Source organism: Buteo buteo, chromosome 25, assembly GCF_964188355.1.
Source record: "Buteo buteo chromosome 25, bButBut1.hap1.1, whole genome shotgun sequence".
Taxonomy (NCBI): Eukaryota; Metazoa; Chordata; class Aves; order Accipitriformes; family Accipitridae; genus Buteo; species Buteo buteo.
Genome location: NC_134195.1, coordinates 10017447 through 10024446, shown reverse-complemented (window position 1 = coordinate 10024446; position 7000 = coordinate 10017447). Strand labels below are relative to the sequence as shown.

The following is a 7000-nucleotide window of genomic DNA, read 5'->3' as shown; positions in this document are numbered from 1 at the left end:
AGCTGCTGCCTAACCCTAATTTCGAGGTTGTCCGAGGAGGGCTGAAGAAACGGGGAACTGGTGCCTAAACTGAGGGCAAAGCACACTGGAACTGAAAAGGCTGCGCCATAATGAGGAAAGACATCATCTACATGGCAAAGAAACTGTAGTCTGTACTTACTGCTGGACTTCTCTGTACCTTCCTTCTGAAAACTGTTCATCTCTATGGGTTATACAGCTGAGTTAAGTTTAAGGAAACAAAGACTTTGCCCAAAGGTATTCTCCGTCCCAGCAAATGAACAGAAAATATAAAACATGTGGGGCAATCTGAGTTTTAACAGTGGTCAAAAAAAAAAAAAAAAAAAAAGCCTTTACTGTGTATTTTAAAGAGTTTCAAGGACAGCAAAAATCACTGGTGTGATTTAGCTGTATCCAGAGAGCTGATGCAATCCATATCAGTAGGGAGTTGCTTAACACGTCTGGGCAGGGTTCCTGCTGGTGACCCCTGTCTGCTGGACGTCTTTGCAGTGTAATAGGCAATATGTGGGTGTGTTGGGGCCCCTGCTCCAGATTCCTCTCTTTGAGCTTGTCATTTCTGTTTCCCTTGTTTGCTGATGGCCACCAGCTGGGTCCTGCCTTTGGGGCTGGGCTGTCCCACCAAATGAGCATGCACATTTGAGCCCATGGTGCTTCAGAGCCCCAGAAAGTACAGGTAGAAATGGTAGAGGCCTTTCTGATAGCTTCAGTTGGTGTATTTTGCTATTATTTGTATTTCTTTGGGGCTGAGAGGCTACCAAAAGTGGCTTTAAGTCCCCTTGCACTGAGCTTCCCAGGCAAAATAGTCATGAGCATTGAAAATAAAAGTGCCTGTGTCATACCCTCTACAGAGAGAAGTGGGAGGTGAAGACAGCAGATGCCTTGAACACTGCTGCAGTGATGGTCATTGTGGTAAGCAATGGTCCCAGGAAGCCTGTAAGGTTCCTGTAAGTAATCACTGCAGCTTCCCTCTCACAGCTGACCAGAGACTTACTCAGTTTACACTCAGTTTAGGATCCTCCCAAAGCGCTTACAGCCTGTTCTGAACTCCCCCGCATGAATAACCCCCGGCTCCTGCTAAGTGTCCCTACAGTCCAAAAATAATTCATATCTCTATGCTTTCAAAGATCACTGTTGCTGAGGGGAATTCCCCACTGTTTCCTCCTCAGCTTCCTCTTTCCTGCTCTCCCCCTTGCTGGTGAGGATTAGGCTCAACCGCAGCTGACTTTGCTGTCTCACTCCCTGCAACAGGGTGCCAAGCGTTATACGGTGACGCAGCAGCTTTTCCCCCCCATTCCCTCCATTTCCCCTGGCTGCCATCGCTCTCTCAAAGTCCCAGGGCTGCAGTTTCTGCCCAGTGGAGGGAGGTGATAAGGCTTTGAACTTTTGCTGGGGGTTGGCTTACTGCGGTGGGTCTGAAGGGCGCAGCGAGGTCAAGGAGCAGGCGAGGGGCCAAGGGGCCAGCCAAAAGCTCCCAGGTGAACGATGCCAGGCTCACCTTGTTTCCCTCTGAGTTTTGAGCTGGCAGTACGTCCTGCCAGGTCTGGCCCTGCCGCTGGGCTGGCTGCAGTCGTGTTGGGAAGCTTGAGCCTTTCTCCTCATTTTCATTTTTATTTATTTAACCATTTTAAGCAGTTTTGTGGGAATGGAGCTGTAAGATTTTCTTTAATTTTTAAAAGAGTGTGGACTTTCGTTTTCAGAGCTGATTTCTTTGTTGTCAAAATATGTACGTAACCTTGAGATCCCAAAAACCTGTTTTAGGATCTGTGAATGGGCTGCACATGATTCTCTTACAAACTGTCACTTTAAAGCACTTCTCTTTCTTCCACTGGATCTTAATGAACCTCACCCAGAGTGAGGGGTGAACCAATTCAGTGTTTACTAATTTTCTGCATTGGTAAAACAATACAAACCCACCTTTTCTTTTTGCGTGTGGGAGGTAGGAAACAATTATGAAAAAGATGAAAGGATGTATGTCTATGCGTGCATGTGTGCACACATGCTTGTTTTGGTTCAGAATTGGAAGTGATGGCAACTAACGCTGACAAAATGCAAGCATATATTTTACTCCGGTCAGGCTTTTTCATGAGCCTAAAGCACTGTCACAGGACTCTACTGGTTACTGATTTTCAAAAATGCAGTGAAGCTATGATCCCATTGAAATTTCTATGAATTTTAATGGATACAAGTTATTAAGACAGTGGATAAAACCTGAAAGACCTAGCTTTTCTCTTGCCTATTTGAAATACGGTGGTTTGTTATTATTGTTGTCATCCTTGTTGCCAGTCTGAGGTGCTGATGCTGAATTTCAATATTTTTGAAGACTCTCCTGGAAAACAAAATAAAAAGGCTCCTGCATTGGTGTGGACGACTCACATTCCACTCTAATTGGTACATTATAATTTTCCCTCTGGTTTTCAAAAGTACTTTTTAGTTTCTCCAAATCGCTTCATAAATTTACATTCTGGCTTAGCTGTTCTATTTTTCCATTTTAGAAAAGTCAAGTTGGCTTGGCAAAGCAAATTAATTTCCTTCAGATGAGAGGGGTTTTGCTGAAGTCTTAGTCCTTCGAGATACACAGTCCCCTAACTGCTGAGCTGCATTTATTGACACAGATGCAAAGCCGTCTGTCTGGAGGAGTTGCTACTTGTAAAGGCATAGGTAGGGAAGGAAGTATTTCCCCCCTCGTGTTACCTGTGTGTCCAAGGCCAACTGCAAGTCTTTGGGTGGGGTGCCTGCAGGGCAAGCCTAAGGATGAGCAGTGATGGAAGGGATCTTACCTCTGCTTTTCCTTTCAGGTTTCACACACGTGCCTACGCTCTGCCACATTTGCTTTGGTCTTCCCCGGATTAAGTTTTTAACTTGAGCTGCCCATCTCAGCTGAACTTCAAAAAGCTGCAGGAAAGCACATCATCTGTTACAGGGAGCAGGGGTGCAGAACCAAGTGATACGAGAGCACCTGTGCAATTCCAGCTGATGCCATTCCAGAGGCTGAAGAGATCAGACTCATTCTGTTTCTTTTTTTTTTTTTTTTTTTTTTTTGTCTTATATTTATACTGTATCCCCCCGGCATCAGCAAAGAAGCTTGAGCTGGAGATGGTCACACAGACGAGCTTGTCCTTTCTGTTTCACTGACTTTCATCATCTGTTCAAAAAGTTTTATACGCTCTGAGCTGCTTAAAGACTTTTGACTTTACAGGTTTTTTTCACTGAAATCCTTGTACCTATCTCTGATTGGCTTGAGAAGTGGTATGCAGACACAGAACCAGATTGTGAAAGGTCTGTGAATAAGTATTTCAACTGCCCGGTGCTGGACAGCAAAGTGTGTCTGTATTTATTTAAATGCCAACCATTCTAAGCACTGTTTCAAAGCTCATATTGCTAATTGCAAAACCTCATCAACTTCCTGTGTACTGGAACAGCCCCTCTACACAAAAAACTAAAAACCAAAGAGCAGATCAGGTTGGTGGTGTTCTCAGCCATATCTGTTTCTGTCAGTATGCGTTGAGGGACCGAAAGAAAGAGGTGCATGAAATTGTTCCCAGGCCGTCCTTGGCTGTGTTTCCCTGCTGCTCTGCCCCACTCTCCCCTTTGGCTGTGCTCAGAGGATGAACTCTTGTGCAGAAATGGGGAAAATCTCAGAGAGAGTGCATGACCCTCAAAACAGTAGCTTGTCCTTTATAGAAGAAAGAACTTCCAGCAAGTAGTGATTTACGTATCTTTAAGGGAAAGGAAAACTACTTGCAAATGCATTACTTTATCTGCAATGGAATTTCAAGTTACTAATGCATGGGCAGAGGCATCAAGTGAATCTTTTCACCTGGGCTTTCGGAAAATGCTGCCCAAGAAAAAATTAGTTGTGTAAAAACTTCTGTCACGCTTAACTCTGCAAGCAGAGTGACTGCGTAATTAGCCACACTAGCTGGGGAGGATGCCACATTAGATCAGGTGAGAGAAGCAGAGTTAAAATAGCACAAAAATAAGAACCGTGGGGCAGAACTAATGCTAGAAACTGCCATCTACACACGCAAAGGAATATCTGTTGCATTTTAAATTCAAGTCATAGCAGACTTCAGAACCTTTGCTATTTTGGAAGAGACAGAAAATCTCTAAAAACATGCTGAAACAAGGAAGAAGGCGGAACATTTCTGGAATACTGAAAACTTGTGTGTGTTGTATTCCATCTCTTTTTGGTCATGAGCCTTTGTTCCTAGGTTGGGCGTTTGGCCCACCTCAAGTCCCTCAATAGGCAGTGGAGAGAAAGGGACTCCTGCTTGGTATCTCCCAAAGTGGTAAAGCAACCCTGCTTGTTCATAAAATCCTTGAGAGCAATGCAGTGGGCCTTACTGAAAATTTTAACACAGAAGATGCTGAAAGAAGTGGGATATTGTGGACACATATTTAGCTAACAGTTGCAAGAGCATTCCAGATGCCTTTAGGAGACCTTGAACAGAATAAACAAGAAGACAAAAAAAGAAAGTTGCCAATTAGAAGAACACAGGTGCGCATTCCACGATAAAGGGAACTTGGCACAAAGAACCTCAATTCGGCAGTTTATCTTGACCAATTAGACTGAGACAAGTTTCGCGTGTTTTAGTTGATATAACCAATTATGTCCTATGTTTATGCGCATGTACAGAGTTAGTATAACCAATTGTATCTTATGTTTATGCGCATGTACAGTGCTGATATAACCAATCATATTTTATGCTTGTGTGCGTGTACAGTGACTTTGCAGAATATGTGACTATAAGTATGTGTGTGTTTTAGCAATAAAGGGTCGTCTGTTCTCTGCTTTCAAGATTACAGGCGTCCATCTACTTCAGTCTCCTCAGGATATGGCACATATGCCAAAACTGGTCCTAATTTTCTATTTCATATTTTCTAAAAAGGCCAAAAAAGATTCCGTTTTAGCCAAGCCACTAAGGAAAAAAATAATGAAATGAATGTATCTGTTCTTACAGTGTGTTTCACAACACAGGAAACTGTCAATAAAAGCAATAAATGGAGTGAGTATGAGTTACCATGCGGGACCGCACAGAGGTGAAAGTGAGACTGGTTAGGGAAATACAGGTGTCGTGGTTTCAGCCCAGCCGGTAACAAAGGACCACACAGCCGCTCGCTCACTCCTCCCGCCCCCCTCCGGTGGGATAGGGGGGAGACGGAGGAGAGAAAAGGAAAAGAAAACCCAAACCGGAACCTCGAGGGTTGAGACAAGGGCAGTTTACTGGGACAACACAAAAAAATAGAAGTTACAACAACAACAACGGTACTAATGAAAGAATATACAAGAAGAGTGATGCACAATGCAACTGCTCACCACCTGGAACCCGACGCTCCGCCACTTCCCCCACCGAAAGTCCAGAGAACTCCCCCCAGCCCGCTCCCCATTTATATCCTGAGCATGATGTCACATGGTATGGAATAGCTCCTTGGCTAGTTCAGGTCAGCTGCCCCGGCTATGCCCCCCCACCTCCCAGGTTCCTGTAAAAAATTAACTTTATCCCAGCTGAACCTAGGACAATAGGGTATCTGTGCTCCTCTCCAGGCGCAGAGACACTATCTCCAGTTTTCACTGGGACAACTGCCGTCTCCTGCTGCCCTTGGTGCTTCCTGGGTTACTCAAGGCTCTTCTGCTTTGCACAGGTGATGAAATTTTCTCTCAGTGGCTTGTGTCAGTTTAATAATCTTTCCTGAAAAGCCTGTGCTCAGAGCTTCTGTCTGTTTTCCCCTGCTAGTTCCCAAGCGGGAGCATCACTCTCTGAAAGTTTGGCTGTTTAGGAACTGAGCTGAACTGTGGGGCTGGTTTTCATTTTTGCGCTGTTGCAAACTCTGTCTCTTTTTGTCTCCCTGTGGCCACATTTAGCTTCTCCTAGTTTTTCCTATTTGCTGGTGCAGTAGAACAGGACCTGCTGCTCCATAACCAGCCAGTTCTGCATCTGCTCCAGCATCCTCTCTGGGACAGTGGGAAGTGCTGGGTCCAGCAGTGAAAGGTCTGTGAAATGGTGGAGCAAGGTAGTTTAAAAGAATCTCATCTGAGGGGAAAAAGTTAGCTCTTGCCCACGCTCAAAGACTGCTTTATGTCCTGCAGCCTACACAGGAAGATAAGCTCCATTAAAATAAATCACAACTTTATTTTTAGCACTTAACATATTCTCTTTTTTCCACGCATATTTCCATTCCCTTTTAATTTGCAACACTCCTGGCCTCGGTTGCCTCCAGCGGGAAGGAACTGCGCCAGGCAGTCGTATGCTGTGGGAAACAATTGCTTTTCACCCTCTGCCTTTCATTTTCAGCAGATGCCCTCCTGCTCGTGTATGATGGCAAATGATGAACAGGGCTCGCTTTCTTTGGTGCCATTCACTATTTTGAACACCTTTATCTTTTCCCTTCTCTGAAGCGAACAGGTTTGATTTTACTATTCATCTAGAAGCTTTTCATGCCTCTAATTATCTTCATTGTCATTTCTGAACTCATTTCATTTCTGCTTTGACCTTCCCAAGGTACCCAGAACTGATCATGATGCGCTAAGTTGGGGTAATAAAAAGTATTTTCAGTATCGCTTCTCTGTTCCATTTTTTTTCCTTTCTAACTATTCCTTGTTTTAGCCCTGCAAGACATCTCCAACAAAGTGCCTACAGTGACACACAAGTGTCTTTATGACTCTTGACAGTTAAATTTAGAAGCCAGAAGACGTAGTTCATATTCTTCCTCTCAGAAGGCACCACCTGGTGTTTGAAAATGCTGCATTCATCTGTGATGGCATCTTGCTTCGTTGGTATCTCCTCCAAGCTCCTCTCAGTTTACTTAAAAGTTTTTACCTCCCACCATTTTCACTCTCCTGTTTCTTTATTCATTTTCAAACTTTCTCAGCAAAAAATCTTTTGTCACTTGACTGCCCAAGACTGTTTTGTAGCTGCATTTTATTTGTCTCCATTCCCAGAGCCTGAGTTTATCCGTACTTGTTACAAGATAACTTGAGCTA

General features: G+C 44.1%; 1 long non-coding RNA gene across 1 annotated transcript; it reads right to left on the bottom strand.

The window, feature by feature from the left end:
- Positions 1 to 2207: 2207 nt before the first annotated feature.
- LOC142044706 (uncharacterized) lies at positions 2208 to 5449 on the bottom strand. Its single transcript, XR_012654399.1, has 3 exons — positions 5339 to 5449; positions 2796 to 2910; positions 2208 to 2344 (listed from the first exon to the last, which is right to left on the bottom strand). It is a non-coding gene; the product is annotated as an uncharacterized LOC142044706 (long non-coding RNA).
- Positions 5450 to 7000: the final 1551 nt, after the last annotated feature.